The sequence below is a fragment of the Dendronephthya gigantea genome, unplaced genomic scaffold, assembly GCF_004324835.1.
Source record: "Dendronephthya gigantea isolate DGI-Jeju-01 unplaced genomic scaffold, DenGig_1.0 000408F, whole genome shotgun sequence".
NCBI classification, from domain to species: Eukaryota; Metazoa; Cnidaria; class Anthozoa; order Malacalcyonacea; family Nephtheidae; genus Dendronephthya; species Dendronephthya gigantea.
The window spans coordinates 11681-31001 of record NW_021163418.1 but is presented as its reverse complement, the minus strand read 5'-3'; the positions used below and the strand labels follow the sequence as shown (position 1 = coordinate 31001).

Genomic DNA, 19321 nt, shown 5'->3' with positions numbered 1-19321 from the left:
AGACAAGTGCATCTAGAACTATGCAAACTCACTGCATGTCTTCAATTATTGTTATTAACACATACCGTAAGCTAAAGTAATTAACTCCTGAGCAATGTTCCTCTTTGATTACTGACTAGTTGTTTGTAAAGTTGGTATATGTCCTCCCAAATATGAGCATATTTATAAGATCACCTGGAGTATTTTTGTCCTGGAAAATTAAGTTCTGCAACACTGTGAATCCAATTAACCATTAACAGAGGAGACTTTCCACTCATCCACTGAGTTTCTTGCACACTAGTACTACCTCAATTAATCCATGTTCCTAAAAAAAAACAAAAAAGCAAGCATATTAGAAAATTTAGATAGCAAATGTTCATCTGGTAAGCTGTCAATGATTTTTGATATATCTATTACATGATAACTAGCTATATAACCAATTGTTTATAAATAAGAAGCAAATAATGGAGGTGAAATTAATACACAATGAATTTGCAATTTGTATGACACATGAACATTGAACTGATCTTTTCCTTACCTTATTTCCTTAAACCAAGTCAAATGGCTTCTTTTCTTGTTTCACTGAACTAATATCAAGTTGATATTTTTCATCAAATGAAAGACCTTGGCACCTTAAAAATACAAATACAACACAGGTATTTTAGGCATATATCATATTGGTGCTATTATTATATTATTATACAATTAAAACTGAGCCATATGGTTGGTGAATATTCCAACAGCATTGCACAATTCCTTATAATGCATTACTTACCATACTTTCCTGCTCGTTCATTACAGACTTAGATGACTTAGACTTATAAACAATCACCACTTGGCACTTGTTAATCCACCATCTAATAAAGGATGCATATAAAAATTATTTAAAAGGCAATATAACAGCTATGTCATTCAAATTCTTAATCAAAATTAATGTAGATCCTAAGATTCCGTACATCATAATCCTAAGATTGAGTAAGTCTGTTATGGCAGATGTTTCAATCAGTTTCATGTTCATATTTTAATATATAACATAAATTCATGTATTTGACCATGGTTTAGCCAACATCATTACATCAATATCACACTTAATATGGCATAGTACCTATAGTATAACCACGGCATAACATATTTCTATAAATCATTCATTTTTTTTGGTGGGAATGAGTAGCAAAACTGTGAATATTTCTGTTAAATACGTACACTGTTTACGCGGCAAATTCGAAATTCAAAATATATAGCTTTCGTCTGTTTGCGCGTATAATTTTAAAACCTTACCTCTGAGATGACTGAGATTCCCAGTCACTTTTAAAACAATATCCTCGATCTTCTCCAGGCAATCTTGTATCATAATGTCCAGTAAAATTTAATATACATTCAAAATACTTCTCGATTTATACTTTGCAAAGGAACAAACAACAACGTGCGTCGTGCGAACTGCGAAGCGACGCTATCCCGGCATGCATCGAGAGCGTGGTGCAATCCTATCAACATTTCTCTGCGCGAGTTACGGCGTTACGGGATTTATTCAGAATGTTGAAATAAAACCGTCAAAACCGTCGCGTTTGCATCAAACCGTCATCTCTTCTGAATATGAAAAGAAAGATATAAACAAAGAACAAATCATTTTTCCAAGACTTTGGAATTAGCTTTGCTTATTTTAAGAAAACAATTGCTTTTTGCTCCTGACTTGGGACTCTTTGCCCAGTTATTTAGGAATATAAAAAATGATAATCCATTTGCAATTTTTTTCCGACAAAAGCTTCCAATGCATGCACGCCCAAGCTCTCACTCAACACAAAATTATAGCGATAATGTTTACACCAAAGTGGTGCTTTATTACACAAGAACGGTGTTTATTTACCGACTTTTGGCGTAAATTTACGCCAAAGAAGGTAAACTTTAGCTATACACTTAATCGGTGTTGAGGAAACACAATATTGGTGTAATAATACACCTCGAAGGGTAAATTTGCACTTTGTGGATGTAACATACTGATTTACACCAAAATTGTGTGTATTTACACTTATTTGGTGTTTGTCGGACACTTCGAAATTTAGAGTGATATATATACTTGGTACTGCCGGGTCCCTTAATTCGCTGTTTGTCATTGATCACGTTTTGCTCATATACTATGATGTTTCGTTATCTATTCTGGCCCCCAATAACTGGGGAACCTTATTTTAGTTCTCGTCCTAACCCTACCGAACGCGCGTTAGGTCACTGTATTTATGTCTTCAAATATTAGCTAGGGTATTTCAATTGTTGTATATAATTTGCATGTCAGACTGCATTAAAGACAACGAGCTGAAATGCTGAACCGCATTCTCGTCCTAGGATGCGGTCCTTTATTTTGAATACATTTTAATCAGTAGCTGCTTCGGACGGAGGCCCTGCTATCAGATTATCAGATGTAAATAAATTAGCTTAAATTTATCGCACTTTGTAAATAAATTTACAAATGCGATAATATGTAACACGCAAAATCCCTCAATTTACTGATTTTAAAATCTGGTTTTGTCTGTTTACATACATTACAGACTTCCGACAATTATGCAACTTAATTAGCACCTTGCCAAGGCATATTATGGCTCGTAATGCTGTAATATATGGCTTGCGACGTTGTTTGTGCGCGCGGTGAACTTTGGCTTTATGGAAGCTACAGAAGTATATTAAAACACAAATTCTAACCATTCAGTGCATTACCGAAGCACAAAAACGATAAAATTTTAAAAGAAAGCTTTAACGTGAAATTTGTTGCTAATGAAATAAGAGCACGCTAAGCATAAACCAGAACATGAAGCGCAAAAAAGCATTCGATTAGGCTAAAATGATATAACCCTACTATTTCCTTTACAAGCCTTCTACTAAGGAACTGAATACATTTCTGGGAGTATTTCTGTGTAACTCATTCTGCGCTTTTTCTCTAAAGTTGTAACATTGCAAATGTTTAATCGAATGTTGAACCAAATCCAATGCGATTGAACGAAATTCCGGCAAACGTTTCAACGAACGGTAAATCAAACCGTTGAACGCTTTTGGACCAATTTTCGAACGATTTTTCCTAAGCGTTCGAACGGGCAATTTCGAACGATGAACGATCTTGAAAATCGTTTCAACGAACGCTTGAAGCGTTTGAACGGCAAACGAACGGATAACGAACGATATTTTGAACGAACGAAATAGCGTAAACGTATGTTTTCCCGTGGAAGGTCACATATGTTAATGTAGTCTTTACATATGTGATGTCAACAGTTATTTAACACAAATGTTCGCCTATACTCGCGCGATTCTTTGACGTTCATATGGTAACCGTATTTCTTGTTTCGCATAGGTGGCTTGTTTGAGTAAAAACGAGCTAGTACACTGGCTAGTACACTGTTGGCTTGTTCTCCCTGGATTTCCTGTTTTACTTGCTCTCATAGATATTTAATGGAATATTTTTCCATAATCGCGGGTTAGGACGCGCAGTCAGCAATCGGGCCATCGGGCCTAATAGTGCCATATAAGGCCACATAGGGCCCAAACGGGCCTATGAGCATATGCTCAAAAATGTTCATGAAAAGATGCTCATCTGCTCAATGAGATATTTCAGGCCCAAGCTCCTCAAAAGGGAGGAAAAGGGGTATGGCGAATGCAATTGTATGCATTTTTAGAGGGAAATATATATTGGTGTTATGGACAACGCGATGCTTGGAGCATAAATTAAGACACGGATTAACGCTTGTAACAATATAAAGTAGAACAATTTTAAAAATATTTTAAACATATTGTCCGGGCACTACACTGTTTCTTGTTTAGATCGTTTGAGTTTGTCTTCCTAAAGCAAGAGTTTGCGTTGACAAGCCCGGACTTTCCGGGGCTAATACGGGGCTAATAAAATACCTGACCCACGAAAAAATGAGCCAATTATTATTAGGAATTTGTTGAGCAATCATCTTAATATGCGTCGCACGCGTAGGAACTGTCCTGTATTTGGCTGTGGTAGTATAAATTTAGCAAGGTTAGCAAATCATCTCGACCAAGTACACGGTATGAGCACAGAGGAACACTGCGCACTGCGCAAAAGGTGAAGTCCGCCATGTTTTTTGCTTCAAAAAGATGGCGGCAAAGTTACCGAAAAATGACGAACCAGTCCTCCAGGAGTTTAATATAGCTCAGTGTTTTGCACCCAAAGTTCTTACTGCAGATATATGTGGGAACATCTAAGGTCAACAAGTCCCACAGTTAGTTGAAGTAGAGTAGTACATGAACTGAAATACGTCTCCAATATTACTCCTATAGCTTCGACGATGTCCGGAATGCACTATCACTGTAACCTATGCATTAACTTTACATGTCAAACTCTTCGCTCGTTGATCAATCATCTCGGTCGGGTTCACAAGAGTGATCGGGATTTCCATGCGCTATGTGGCATTAATGAATGTCCACGTACGTACACGAACTATTTCTCTCTGCGAAACCATTTTGTCAACAAGCATAGTCAAGTACTTCAAGCAGAGGAAGTTGTTGAACGAGATCCACGTGCCAACAACGAGTGAGATGAACTTGACGTTTATAATGGTAAAAACGATGACGATGATTTTTTTCGTCTTTGTCTGCGAGGTCAAAGAGGAAAGCAAGGTACCCCAAACGATTATCAATTCGATGGTGCAACATACCACCCAGTATGTCGAGAACAGCGTCGATGCACTTCAGTCTGGTCTCTAGCAATGTTTATCGAATGCGGGTTTGTTTACCAAAATACGCATAAGTTTGTTTACCAAAAGTTGTTCAATACAGTCTGTATATATATATATATATATATTATATATATATAATTATATATTATATATATTATATATATATATATATATTTATATATATATATATATATATATATTATATATATATATATATATATATATATAATATATATATATATATATAATATATATATTATATATATATATATATATATATATTATATTATATATATATATTATATATTATATAATATTATATATATATATATACACCCGTTTGCAAAAACGTTGGCCGCAGATAGATATATAGATAGATACCTGAAATCTAATTAGAATTGCATATGTTGTGTAATATGATTGAAATCCCATGCAAATGTAATCATTTGCAATTCTAATTAGACTTCGAATATCTATCTATCTATCTATCTGCGGCAAACGTTTTTGCAAATGTGTGTATATATATATTATATATATATATATATATATATATATATATATATAGTTGTTTCAACTCTAAGGGTAGTTTCGACTGGGGTCAAAACGACTCTACAATAGAGTCTTGTTACTCTACCAAAAGGTAATGTTACTCTTCGAAGGAGTCAATTTGACTCTAATTGCAAAGAGTAACCGAACTACGAAAATTACCGTTTCGTCTAATTTATAATTATGCAAACGTTGTTTTGTTGATATACTGGTTGCGCCCAATCACACTGATCAGTGATCACACACGGCAATAATTTTCAATTTCACTGAGGCAAACAGTTATACAGTATTTATATAATCATGCACATGCACAGCGAAATCGAGAATTCTTACCTAGAATAATGTTCTTGAGAAATTCTTATTTTAAGCAAAATTTTGCTCAAAATAAGTAAAAGGGGATAAATTATTCTTATCAAGAATGAATTTTACTTGAATAAGTAAACTTTTTTTAAGCAAGAATAACCGTTTCTTAAAACAAGTAAATGTTCTAGCTTGTATTCTAACTAAGAATTTTGGTATTCTTAAAACAAGGAAGGCGTCTTTGTGGATTCTTGGCAAGAAACATTGTACTTAAAACCGGCAATCAAAAACGCTTGTTGCCAATTCACTTGCCAAGAATACTAATTTCAAACAACCAATTTATTTCAAACAACCAAGAATATTTTTACATTCTTACTAAGTAACATTTAATAACCGAGCAAAGATTCGCAAGTTTCGTTTCATATGCAGACGAAATGAAGGTTTTAATGCCTATTTAAGCATTCTGAATGGACGTAGTTCGTTTCTTATGAAAATATATATTTTAAACTTCGCTAACTGCCAACTGGCGGAAAGAACTGTGGATTATTGTGGATTACTGTGGATAGGATTTACTGGACATTATGTCGCAAAATTTCCTGCAGAAGATTGCGCAGATTGTTTTAAAAGTGGCTGGGAATCTCAGTCTTCTAAGAGGTAAGGATTTAAAATTATACGCGCAAACAGACGAAAGCTATTTTTGAATTTGCCGCGTAAACAGTAAACGTATTTATAAACAATAAACAGATATATTCACAGTTTTAATACTCATCATTCCCGATAAATGAACGACGTTTATATAAATATATTATAACGTGGTTATACTATAGGCACTATGCCATAAAAAGTGTACGTGATATTGACGTTAGCTATAAAACCATGGTCAAATTTTAGCTGAAACATTTGTACTCAATCTTAGGATCATGATATACTGAATCTTGGTTACTGGATATACATAAGTTTTGATTAAGAATTAGGATGAAATAACTGTTTTATTGCCTTTTAAATTTTTTTATATGCATTCTTAGATGGTGGATTAACAAGTGGTGATGTTTATGTCTAAACCTGTAATGAAAGAGGTCTCATTGGAAAGTAATATCTGTGGTAAGTAATGCATTATAAGGAATTGTGCAATGCTGTTAGATTATTCACCTAAGCATATGGCTTAGTTTTTAATGTATAATATAATATACCGGTAATTATATACTTATTGACCAATTGATTATATACTTATTTATCATGTAATAGATAAAAGGAAAAATCATTGACAGCTTACCAGATGACTACCCTTTATGCCTAATTTTATATCTGTCAGAGCATGCAAAACTGTGCATAGCATCCCCAATCATATATTTCACACATATTATGCACTGCTTAGTTTCTTTAACATTTGTTATCTTAACTCTGATTTCTCAAGTATGCTTGCTTTTTTGTTTTATTAGGAACATGGATTGAGGTAGTGAGCAAGAAATTCAGTGGAAAATTTGCTATACCAATGGTTAATTGGACCCACAGTGTTTCAGCACTTATTTTCAAGGAAAAAAATACTCCAGGTGATCTTATAAATATTTTCATGTTTGGCATGATATACAAAATTTAAGAACAGCTGGTCAATAATCAAAGGGAAACATTGCTCAGGAATGAATGACTTTAGCTTATGTGTAATAATTGAAGACATGCAGTGAGTTTGCATAGATGTGTTTGTCTTCTTCCATGAATATTTTTATTCAACTACTTCTGGGTTCATACAAGGGCTTAATTTCATTATCTGAGCTCTATCGGATACTTTCCTAAACTTGCCAATTGGCAATTTTTAATTAAGTCCTTGAAAGACTTGTTTATTTGAGCAAGGTATTGCACAAACCTAGCAGTACTTTGAAAAAACTATTTCTGTCAGATGTAAATGTATGGCATTTATATATTTAGTATGGCCACTAAATAAGTAGTTTTAATATTTTGAACTAAAATAATGTATAAGAATAATGTATCTGTGATGTTTCAAAGCCAGCTAATAAACTTAATTACTAGAAATGTTTTCTTTTGTCTAAAAATTTTGTACTTATTATAAGTAAAATTATTCTTGTTTTAAGTAGTTTTTTTTTATTGTAACATTCTAGGTAAGAATTGTGTGAGTAGGTTCCTTAATATACAATAATAATTTTGCTTATTTCAAGCAATGTGTTACTTAAAACGAGTATTTTTTCTTTAGAAAATTCTTGTTGCAAGAATTGTTTTTCTTAAAATGAGATTCCAGGTAAGAATAATATTCTTGCCTGGATTCTTGCCAAGAATAATATTCTTACTATACTGACAAGAACAATTTTACTTGTTTGTATTTTTTTTTTAAAATAAGACTCACGATTTTGCTGTGTGCATGTATTATGGATTTGGCTTGATTTACATGAAATTAGGTTATAAATTATACAGGGACTGAAAAGCGTAAACATGCAGTGCTTCCACTTCAACTCTAGGCCTTTATGTAATGTGATTTATTTACGCATAGATATATTGCCAGGCATGAATTTTGCATACCCTTTCCGCAGCTCAGTTTTCTGAGCATCAATAATGACACATTAAATTTTACGCCGTTTTGGGATAATTTTGGCTAGGAGTAATGGTTCGTAGCCGCTTTATTTCTGTTAAACAAAACGATATTTATTAATACATTGCATTAAAATTCCAAATAGTTACGCTCAGAAAAGGGTGGAGGCAAATTACTGCCAGCACCTGTAGATACGGCCTACGACCATCACTAATTGAGATATAACGTTCCTCTCTGTATATATCAGCTACGGTAAATCGTCCAATGTACATAATTGTTAGCGGAGGCTTTGGGGAGGAGGTGGGTTCAACTTTAAAGGAGATCTGTCTTTCGCGATGTCACGCTTAAACTGACCGTTTATGGTTTGGGTATTCGGTCTTTGTTAGTTTTCGATTTGCTGCTGGCCATTGACCACCTTTCCCATATTGCGTGCCATCCATTACCTGTCGGTCTTTTAGATAGGACGCAAAGCCCATAATATAAGATTTTTAATTATCGTCGGCAAGGCGTATCCCCTTGGGGGTACACCTTGCCTTAATAGTCTATTTATAAAATCACATTACATAAATTTCTTATTTCCTTCGTAAATATTTTGTTTTATGTAATGTGATTTATTTACGCATAGATATATTGCCAGGCATGAATTTTGCATACTCTTTCCGCAGCTCAGTTTTCTGAGCATCAATAATGACACATTAAATTTTACGCCGTTTTGGGATAATTTTGGCTAGGAGTAATGGTTCTCCTAGCCGCTTTATTTCTGTTAAACAAAAGATATTTATTAATACATTGCATTAAAATTCCAAATAGTTACGCTCAGAAAAGGGTGGAGGCAAATTACCGCCAAAACAACGAAGCAAAGCAAGTTGACCCCACCCCAAGGAAAGGGATGCATGCAGAAAGTTTCAGAAAGTTTCGTAATACATTAATACAGGATCAGCGGTCTGCGCGACCGTATAAACGAACATGGGCAAAAAGGCACTTACAAAGCCCGTTAAAAGGCATAGATTATCGCCCTTGCTGATAATCTACACTTAACTGATATTAGTTTAGCAGAGTCACAATATTACCGCGCCCAGAAGAAGCTTCTCCATCACCCTGTTATAAGCACTTTATTTCACCCCCGGAATGCAAACGATCGCCCTTGCTGACCATGTGCAAGCTGAGGAAGAAATAAAATAACCGCACAATTCGAGCAGAAAACTCCCCGCACGTTTTACGCTCGAAAATTCATCCAAACTATGTTGATAGGGAAGAAAAACGTATATATTTGAGGAATGCGTTCGATTTCCAACGCCCCATAGTTCGAATTTGGGCATCAGAGTGCCCGTGTTCAGCTGCGTGGGAAGCGGCGCCTATTCGAAATGAATGAGACTTATATTTGGAAGTATCGAGTCCACAGAAGATTGGCAAACTCGTCACACGAGACTGGAATGCCCAGTTGTGATAGAAAAATAGCTCCGGGCTGGGTACCTCGCAAAATCATGTACTCCTCTAATAAGCGAACAGGACAGCATGCCGTTTGCCTGTAAATTTCCAAACTAAAAGGTCTACTGTTATAATTGTGCTTGAAGTCCTCGAAAGTCAACCTTATGCCTGCAACCCGGCCATCATCGGGAGATATTTTGGAGAGTTGTCGCAATTGAAGGGGTTGGTTATTTGACTTCTTAGTTATTTCTCCAATTCTCAGGAACGCGAAAAATGCTAAAGAGCACATTGCCCGGAATTGACATATTTGGTACGGTGACCCAGCAATATGAGGCGCAGCCTCAATAAGACGATTGAGAATTGGTAAAGTTATAGGCAACCTACTATCTAAGCGGAAGCCTTTCTTACCATACCCCTTTAAGATTTGCGTTACGTAGAAAACTCTCGTTGGATCCGGTAGATCGGACATGCGATGAGTATAACCAAGTGCAGATACATAAGTGTTAACTGTTGAAGAGGCGTACTTGAGGTCAAATAAGTACGCTATGAATAACGCAACGACTGAGGGCGACAAAGGCAAAGTGAACGATCCCTCATTAAAAATTGCCACATGAAATTGCGTAAAAAGTGCCCATGCCCGTTTATAAGTCGGCACTGAAGAAGGTTGCAAGCTACTTTGAGCTAATTGAGAAACTATAGTCGCCAATTTTCCGGCAGCAGGTGAAAGGGAATAGGCGTTGGAGCTCGATGCATGTCGGCCGGCGCCAATTGTGAAAATTTTTGGAGCTGTAAACGAGACAAACAATCAGCTAGGACATTTTGTTTACCCGGTATATGCTTTGCTTTGAATAAAATATTGTATTCTAAACAAACTAAAACCATCCGGCGAACGAGTGTCATGATATAAGAATCCTTTGATGTTTGCTTATTAATAACAGACACCAAAGCTTCATTATCCGTGAGAAACAAAATACAATGATTGCGCATTTTTGATCCCCATAAACACAGGCTGAGGACAATCGGATATAGCTCTAGAACGGCAATATTGTAACTCCGCCAGTCAGTTGGCCATGCGCCATAGCACCAGTCGCAACCAAACAGGGCCCCAAAACCAATACTACCCGAAGCGTCAGTATATAAATTCAAATGGGAGTTATTACGCCAATGGTTGTGCAAAAAGAATGATTTGCCGTTGAAATTCGACAGAACCGTTTGCCAGACACGAAGATCATGTTTCACACTTTGCGTTAAGCGAATAAAGAAATGAGGGTGTGAAATGCCATGCGTTAGATCAATTAAGCGTCGCAGGAATGCGCGACCTGGCATAATGACGGAACATGCGAAATTAAGTAATCCAATTAAGGACTGAAGTTCTTTGAGTGTAACCTTTTTACGAATTAAAAAGCGTGCGATAGATTGAACACATTTCTCGATTTTATCCATCGGCAATCGGGCCTGGAATTGTATTGTATCTAATTCAATCCCAGCGAACGTTAAGGTTGTTGAGGGACCCATGGTTTTTCCCGGTGCTATAGGCACGCCAAATGAAATCACAAAGAGCAATGAATACTTGTAAGTTTGTTTTACAAGCAGAATAATCCGGTGCAACAAACAGGAAGTCGTCGAGCAAATGAAGGAGTTTGCCGATGTTAAGCCTTTCCCTAGCGATCCATTCGATAGCCGTACTAAAAATCTCAAAAGTGCGACACGAACTGGAGCAACCCATTGGCATTGCCCGGTCGTAATAATACAAACTCCGCCATTTTATGCCAAAGAGGTGATAATCCGCTGGGCTGATAGGAATGATTCGAAAAGCATTTTTTATATCTGTTTTCGCCAGGAAACAACCCCGGCCCGCTTTTTTAATAAGTTGAATAGCGTCGTCAACGATAGCGTACCGCACAGATGTTTCGAAATCGGATATACCATCATTAACCGATGCTCCCTTTGGAAACGATAAATGATGAATCATGCGAAAATCACCCGGTTGTTTTTTAGGAACCAGGCCCAAAGGCGAAACACGAAAATTTGGAAAGGCGGATAATTAAATGGCCCAGCAAGGCGAGATGCCTCTAACTCTTTCGTTAATTTTTGGTCAACCGCTTCTGGTTTGTCAAGAGCAGACCGTAAATTTATTGCTTCAAACGACTGTTCTGTGCCAGAGAAATGAATGCGAAAACCCGAAGTAAATCCGGAAATTAGTGTATCAACAATACTTGGATTATAACCTTCTAACAATATTTGTAAATTATGAAGTTTTACGGGTGTTGGCAACGGACGTTGTTGAAATAGGCCTAGGCGATCGATCAGTGGGAGATGAAAATTACAATTCACGGCACGGTGCGATCCGTTGCATTTAAAACAAATGTGCTTGAAATCACAACCGGCACAAAACGTTCCGCGATGAAACTTAAAACAATATCCCCGAGGAACAGACACTTTTGAAGGGTGGCGCGTATGATTGCTGCCTTGCGTGTTCGGCTTAGAAGTAGTGGGATATTGACATTTCAACCATAACTCCCAGTGAACAGTCGCCCAGGGAACGCGCGTGGCCTGTGTTTGGCGCAAAAATCGAAAATTCTCATCGTAGTAAAACCAATTATGACCCCTATTGGCCAAATCCTGGATGATTTGACAATATTTCATGAGCGCGGGGGACTCATGGGGGTACCGTTGTGTATAAATGGAAACAAAAATATGAAACGAACGAAGCCAATCGCTAATAGTTTTGACCCTTTTGGATTTCGCAGTCGGCTCAAGGAGAAGAGAAGCAGGTTGACCGTTGTCAGAGGAACGTACACTAATCTCGTATTTAGCGGCCGCGTCTGGGCCACCTGACAAAGTACTTATATCGACAAACTCCTCATTCCATATTTTAAGCTTTATTTTATCCGGAATCCGCGAATCAAGAGGCAAAGCGGCAGAGTGGAACGATTCCCGTGGACCCGAGGCACTTGAACATTGAAGAGAAAAAGGAGTGGTCTGACCTGTAAGGTTTTCTTGTAGACGTGAGCGCGTCGTTGACCAGAGAATCTGCATTGGGACCCTGGTTTGAGATTTCGATACCGGAGGTAGAATCCGTTGGGGCAGACGCCATTGTGGATGTGGAAGACGCAGAGGTTGGTAAAAACCAGCTAGCTTTTGCGTGACTGCCTCGGTAACCGAAGACACCAGCGTTGAGATAAGCTCACTCGAAAGAGAGGGCAAAGTCACTTGACTCACGGGCACAGTTGACGTTGACGGGGCGGCACCAACAGATACAGCATTGGACGAACTTCGAGTTCGACGAGATGTTGTTGGGTTCTGAACAGACTCTCGCAAAAACGGCTGATGGAGCGGCGACACGCTTAGAACGACGTACGGGTGGCATTCTAAGAAATAAAACTTTAAAAGCAGAAATAGATACTTATGGCGTAATGAGTTTTTAGATAGTAAAGCAACCGCACCCAAATTTTGTCGTTGTGCGAGAAATAAAACTATCCCCGTAATGGCGAACATTCAATAGTGAGGATTCGTCCGTTATTTGTCGTAATTGAAAATTGGAACTTGTGAAAGAATGATTAGAAAATCAAACGTCAGCAGGATGAACATGGCAGATCCGAAGACCGCCGCACCGTTCACCCTGTGGCCAACAAAACTCACAAAAAGTGTGAGAACTCTCATACAGATGAGAGATAAAGACAAAATCAAACGTCAGCAGGATGAACATGGCAGATCCGAAGATCGCCGCACCATTCACCCTATGGCCAACAAAAAACTCACAAAAAGTGTGAGACCTCTCATATAGATGAGAGATAAAGACAAAATCAAACGTCAGCAGGATGAACATGGCAGATCAGAAGATCGCTGCACCGTTCATCATATGGCCAACAAAACTCACAAACAGTGTGAGAACTCTCATATAGATAAAAGATAAAGATATAATAGATAAAGGCGCTAAAGCGGTATTTAAGAAGTAATCACGAGTAAAGTTTGTCAAATGTCAAGGTTATATTATAAAAAAATGTAATGTACAACAGCTTGTTATATATATATATATATATATATATATATATATATATAAATAATATATAATATATATATATATATATATAATATATATATATATATAATATTATATATATAATATACTGTCGTTGTCAAAAAGGTTGTCCTGAGCAAGTATATGTATATATCGATCACGTGACATTATTATGCATCAACACGCGTGGGATTGTACAAGCGTGTTAATTGCGAGTTCGAGTATAGCAAGGTGAACGATTAGAAAATGCCAAGACCATATTCGGATGATTTAAGGTGGAGAATGGTTTATCAACGACTGTTCTACGAAAGAATCATCGACGAAATTGCAGCACAGCTATTTGCTTGTTCAAAAACCGTCTATCGTACTCTCAGCACCTTTTGGAACACGGGTGATGTAAAGCCTTACCGTATGGGTCGTCCAACAGCGAGGGTATCTTTATTCCCACACAAAGAATATATTATCATGGACTGTTTATTGCGAACGCCGCAAATACAGTTGAATGAGATAGCAAGCTATATCATTAATGCTACTGGCTCTGCATTTGGCCCGGAGACACTGTGCCGAGCTCTCTATAGGCTTGGAATAACACGCAAAAAGGTACGAACATTATGACATTATTTTAGTTGGAAGATATACTTAATACCGCATACTGGAAATCATATAACTATATTAATAAGACGCAAGCCATTCCACCTTTTTCCAATTTATTACAAGATTGTAGTTGTTCTTTATCAACTCTTCAAGCACATTTTCTTCTTCAGATACAGAGAATTGCCCTTCAGCGAAGAAACGATATTGGGCTACAATTCATGGCCGAAATCAGCCTTTTTGACCCAAACCTGCTCGTTTCTTCTCGATGAAACAGGCATTGTGTGTACTAAATAATACCTTACTGTAACTGGATTGCACAAACTAGTAGATCTTTTATTTATTTGGTTCTACGTTTTAAAGATAAACGACTTGCTCGGCAATATGGATATAGTGCTCGTGAGATACCGCCTGTTGTGAGCGACTATAGCTATGCACGGTGGACACCTCGCTATTCCATTATTTCGGCAGTATCGTGTGATGGACTTCTTGCGAACTGTTTGTTAAAGAATCCTGAAGAAAGATTTGAAACACGCTCCTTTATCTATTTTCTTGATGAACAGCTTTTATCAGCTATGAATCGATTTGATGGGGAAAACCCGCGATCCGTTCTCGTTATGGTTGAGATTTGAATATAATTAAAGCAAATTCGCTGTTCTAACATATGTCTCAAGGGATGACTGAATTTGTGATCATGTTTTGATCTATTAATATCTGTTTAAACAAAACTTGTTGATGAACAAAGATGCAACTGCTAAAACTAGTAATATGCATATTGTTTAACAGATAACCACCCAACACATAATGTACAAGAAGTTGTAGAACGAGTGTACGACAGTCCTGATTTAAATCCTATTGAAGAGGTTTACATATAGCTTGCTATCTCATTCAACTATATTTGCGGCGTTTGCAGTAAACAGTTCATGATAATATATTCTTCGTGTGGGAATAAAGATACGCTCGCTGTTGGGCGACCCATACGGCAAGGCTTCACATCACCCGTGTTCCAAAAGGTGCTGAGAGTACGATAGACGGTTTTTGAACAAGCAAATAGCTGTGCTGCAATTTCGTCGATGATTCTTTCGTAGAACAGTCGTTGATAAACCATTCTCCACCTTAAATCATCCGAATATGGTCTTGGCATTTTTTAATCGTTCACCTTGCTATACTCGAACTCGCAATTAACACGCTTGTACAATTCCACGCGTGTTGATGCATAATAATGTCACGTGATCGATATATACATATACTTGCTCAGGACAACCTTTTTGACAACGACAGTATATAATATATATATATATATATATATATATATATATATATATATATATATATATATATATATATATATATATATATTATATATATATATATATATATATATATATATATATATATATATATATATATATATATATATATATATATATAGATAGAGAATTTTATAACATTTTAATTGCTTGAAGAATGGCCCCCCGATAACTTCGGTATAATTTATATTGCCCGATTCGATTAAAATGGACCCCGTCAGGTAGAAATGGCGTCACGGAAGGTCGTATAAAGCCATGGTGTGTCCATAAAAACACTCTCGGGACCTTCTCTAAAACTACCTGTAGATAATTGTTCAGCATTAAACGCTGCTTTTCAAAAAGAGGGTTGTTCTTTCGCGGGGAAATCATGCATGCGCATACCAATTTTACGTGATATTGATCCAGCAATAAAGCAACCAAGTCGTCAATGCGTGACCCGACTGTTTCGGGCCTTAAGGAGGACAAATCGTTCGTGCCTATCTCCAGAATAACAATATCTGGGGCACACCGAGAAACTACGCCTAAATCAAATTTGCGAATCTTCTTCACTGTTCTACCCCCTATACCATGTAGAGAAACTCTCGCTGTGCCCTTGAGTTTAAAGGTTGGGCAGATGCGAATATCCCGTTTATGTTTCAGGTCGCACTGTAGGCGACGAACAAATGAGTGTCCCAGGACCAAAACTTTTGGGGGTACCATTGTGTATTCGTAGCTACTATCTATATGTATATCAATATATAATATATAGAAAAACAAGTAGAACACTTCTGTAAATACCTTTCAACTTTAAAGGAGATCTGTCTTTCGCGATGTCACGCTTAAACTGACCGTTTATGGTTTGGGTATTCGGTCTTTGTTAGTTTTCGATTTGCTGCTGGCCATTGACCACCTTTCCCATATTGCGTGCCATCCATTACCTGTCGGTCTTTTAGATAGGACGCAAAGCCCATAATATAAGATTTTTAATTATCGTCGACAAGGCGTATCCCCTTGGGGGAACACCTTGCCTTAATAGTCTATTTATAAAATCACATTACATAAATTTCTTATTTCCTTCGTAAATATTTTGTTTTATATTATACTGTACAATCATTCACATGATGGTTATAGTCGGTGCAAACACGCAGTTTGCTTGCAACTGCACATACCATTGTTGTTTTTGGAACTTAAAATTTATGCCAAGAGGATTTACTCGTTGTGATGTTTAATATTGGAGATAAGTTGTTTTTTTTAATTACATTGTAATAGATTATATATTTACATATCTATAGAGTATATGTTTACTGTTTAAATATTCATTAAATCAGTATCATATTTAACATTTACATATAACCCAGTGGCACCAATAGGGCTAGTAACATGCTATGGAAGAAATGTTGCAAACACTTTTTAGAAACAGATTTTAAATGATTTTTCCATAGGTTTTCGCACTTTGTATACATGATAATGTTCGCTTAATTCTACTGTTTCTAAAACTTCAATATATATATATATATATATATATATATATATATATATATATATATATATAAATATTATATATATATTATATATATATATATATATATATATAATATATATATATATATATATAGTACTATAAGGTATCATAAAGTACTACGAATTACTTATATAGTAAATAATCACCAAAACGTTTAGGAGGCCAACACTGCCTTCTTGGTTTAGGCGATAGCTATCCGTTTTGACGCGAAACTTCAAGTCACGACCGCTGGACTCGATTTCTTCAACAACTGTTTCCGAGACAACGTGTCCGCGATGTTTTCTGGACCCGGAAGATACTTAACAGTAAAATCATAATTCTGCAATCTCAGAACCCACGTTTCGACTCGTGCAGAGGGCCTATGGGTTTTGGAATAAATCACTTCTAATGGTTTATGGTCTGTCAAAACCTCAAAGTGAATCCCGAACAAATACACATGAAAACGCTCACAAGCCCATACTATACTTAATGCTTCTTTCTGCGTCTGAGAATACCGCCTTTCCATGTCAGAAAGAAATCTACTAGCATATGCCACAACCTTCATTACATTTTGTTGCTTTTGCACAAGCACTGCACCAAGACCAACAGGACTAGCATCTGAGATTATCGACGTTTCTGCATCTTTATCAAAAAAAGCCAATGAATCAGCGGTAGACATCGTATTCTTAAGCTCTTGAAACACCTTATTCTGTTCATTTCCACAAACAAAAGGTGTAGTTGTCCTGGTTAACTTCCGCAGGGGTTCAGCCGTTATAGCTAAATCTGGAATGAACAGACTACAGAAATTTACCAGGCCAATAAAACTCCGAACTTCAGAGGCTGTTTTCGGCTCCGTAGCATTCACCACAGCCCTGACTTTCTCCTCAGTGAGCCCAATTGTAGTGTATATGCCTTGTCTCTGATACGGATTGATACAGATTGATCTAGTCTTCATAAAATGTTTTATTCTCTGTTTTATTCTATGTTACAGCATCATCCAGCAAGCCAACAACGCTGCTAATTACGCATGCATATTTATACCTTACAGCCTAATTAAATATTCAATATATATATCACATAGACTACAAGATCTGGAGCTGAACGCCCATGGTCATTTAATTTACTTTATCCTTTTCACAAAGTTCATAATGAAAAACGGTTGTGGTAGGATTCGAACCATCGATTTAACACTCGGAGACCATTGTTTTCGCCACTAGACCACAAGGTCTTGTGCTGAACGGTTATGGTTATTTAATTTACTTTATCCTTTTCACGAAGTTCATAATGAAAAACGGTTATGGTAGGATTCGCACCATCGATTTACCACTTGGAGACCATCCTCCTCGCCACTCGACTACAAGGTCTTGTGCTGGATGGCCTGGTTATTTAGTTTTCTTTATCCTTTTACGAAGTTCATAATAAAAAAAGCTTTTGGCAGGATTCGACCCATCGATTTAACACTTGGGAGACCATCGTCTTCGCCACTAGACCGCAAGGTCTTGTGCTGAATGACCCTGGTTATTTAGTCTACTTATCCTTTCACGAAGTTCATAATAAAAAATAGTTTTGGCAGGATTCGAAACATCGATTTAACACTTGGGAGAAAATTGTCTTAGCCACTTGACCACAAGTTCTTTGGGTGAACGGCTATGTTTATTTGATCTACTTTACTGTTTTAACGAAGTTCATAATGAAAAAGGGTTATGGTAGGATTCGAACCATCGATTTACCACTTGGGAGACCATCTCCCTCGCCACTAGACAGCAAGATCTTGTGCTGAACGGTAATGGTCATTTAATTTATTTTATCCTTTAAACGAAGTTCATAATGAAAACGGTTAAGGTAGGATTCGAACCATCGATTTAACACTTGGGAGACCATCGTCTTCGCCTCTAGACCGCAAGGTCTTGTGCTGGATGACCATGGTTATTTAGTTTACTTTATCCTTTCACGAAGTTCATAATAAAAAGGTTATGGTAGGATTCGAACCATCGATTTACCACTTAGAGACCATTGTCTTCGCCACTAGACTGCAAGATCTTGTGCTGAACGGTTATGGTTATTTAGTTTACTTTATCCTTTTACGAAGTTCATAATGAAAACGGTTATGGTAGGATTCGAACCATCGATTTAACACTTGGGAGACCATCATCTTCGCCTCTAGACGCAAGGTCTTGTGCTGGATGACCATGGTTATTTAGTTTACTTTACCCTTTTACGAAGTTCATAATGAAAAAGGTTTGGTAGGATTCGAACATCGATTTACCACTTAGACATTGTCTTAGCCACTAGACTGCAAGATCTTGTGCTGAACGGCATGGTTATTTAATTTACTTTATCCTTTTCACGAAGTTCATAATGAAAAAGTTATGGCAGATTCGAACCATCGATTTACACTTGGGAGACCATTGTCTTCGCCAGTACTGCAAGGTCTTTGCTGAGCGG

At 36.9% G+C, this 19321-nt stretch overlaps 1 long non-coding RNA gene across 1 annotated transcript; it reads right to left on the bottom strand.

Moving 5' to 3' along the window:
- Positions 1-270: 270 nt before the first annotated feature.
- Positions 271-802, bottom strand: LOC114542879. Its single transcript, XR_003689808.1, has 3 exons — positions 755-802; positions 518-611; positions 271-304 (listed from the first exon to the last, which is right to left on the bottom strand). It is a non-coding gene; the product is annotated as an uncharacterized LOC114542879 (long non-coding RNA).
- Positions 803-19321: the final 18519 nt, after the last annotated feature.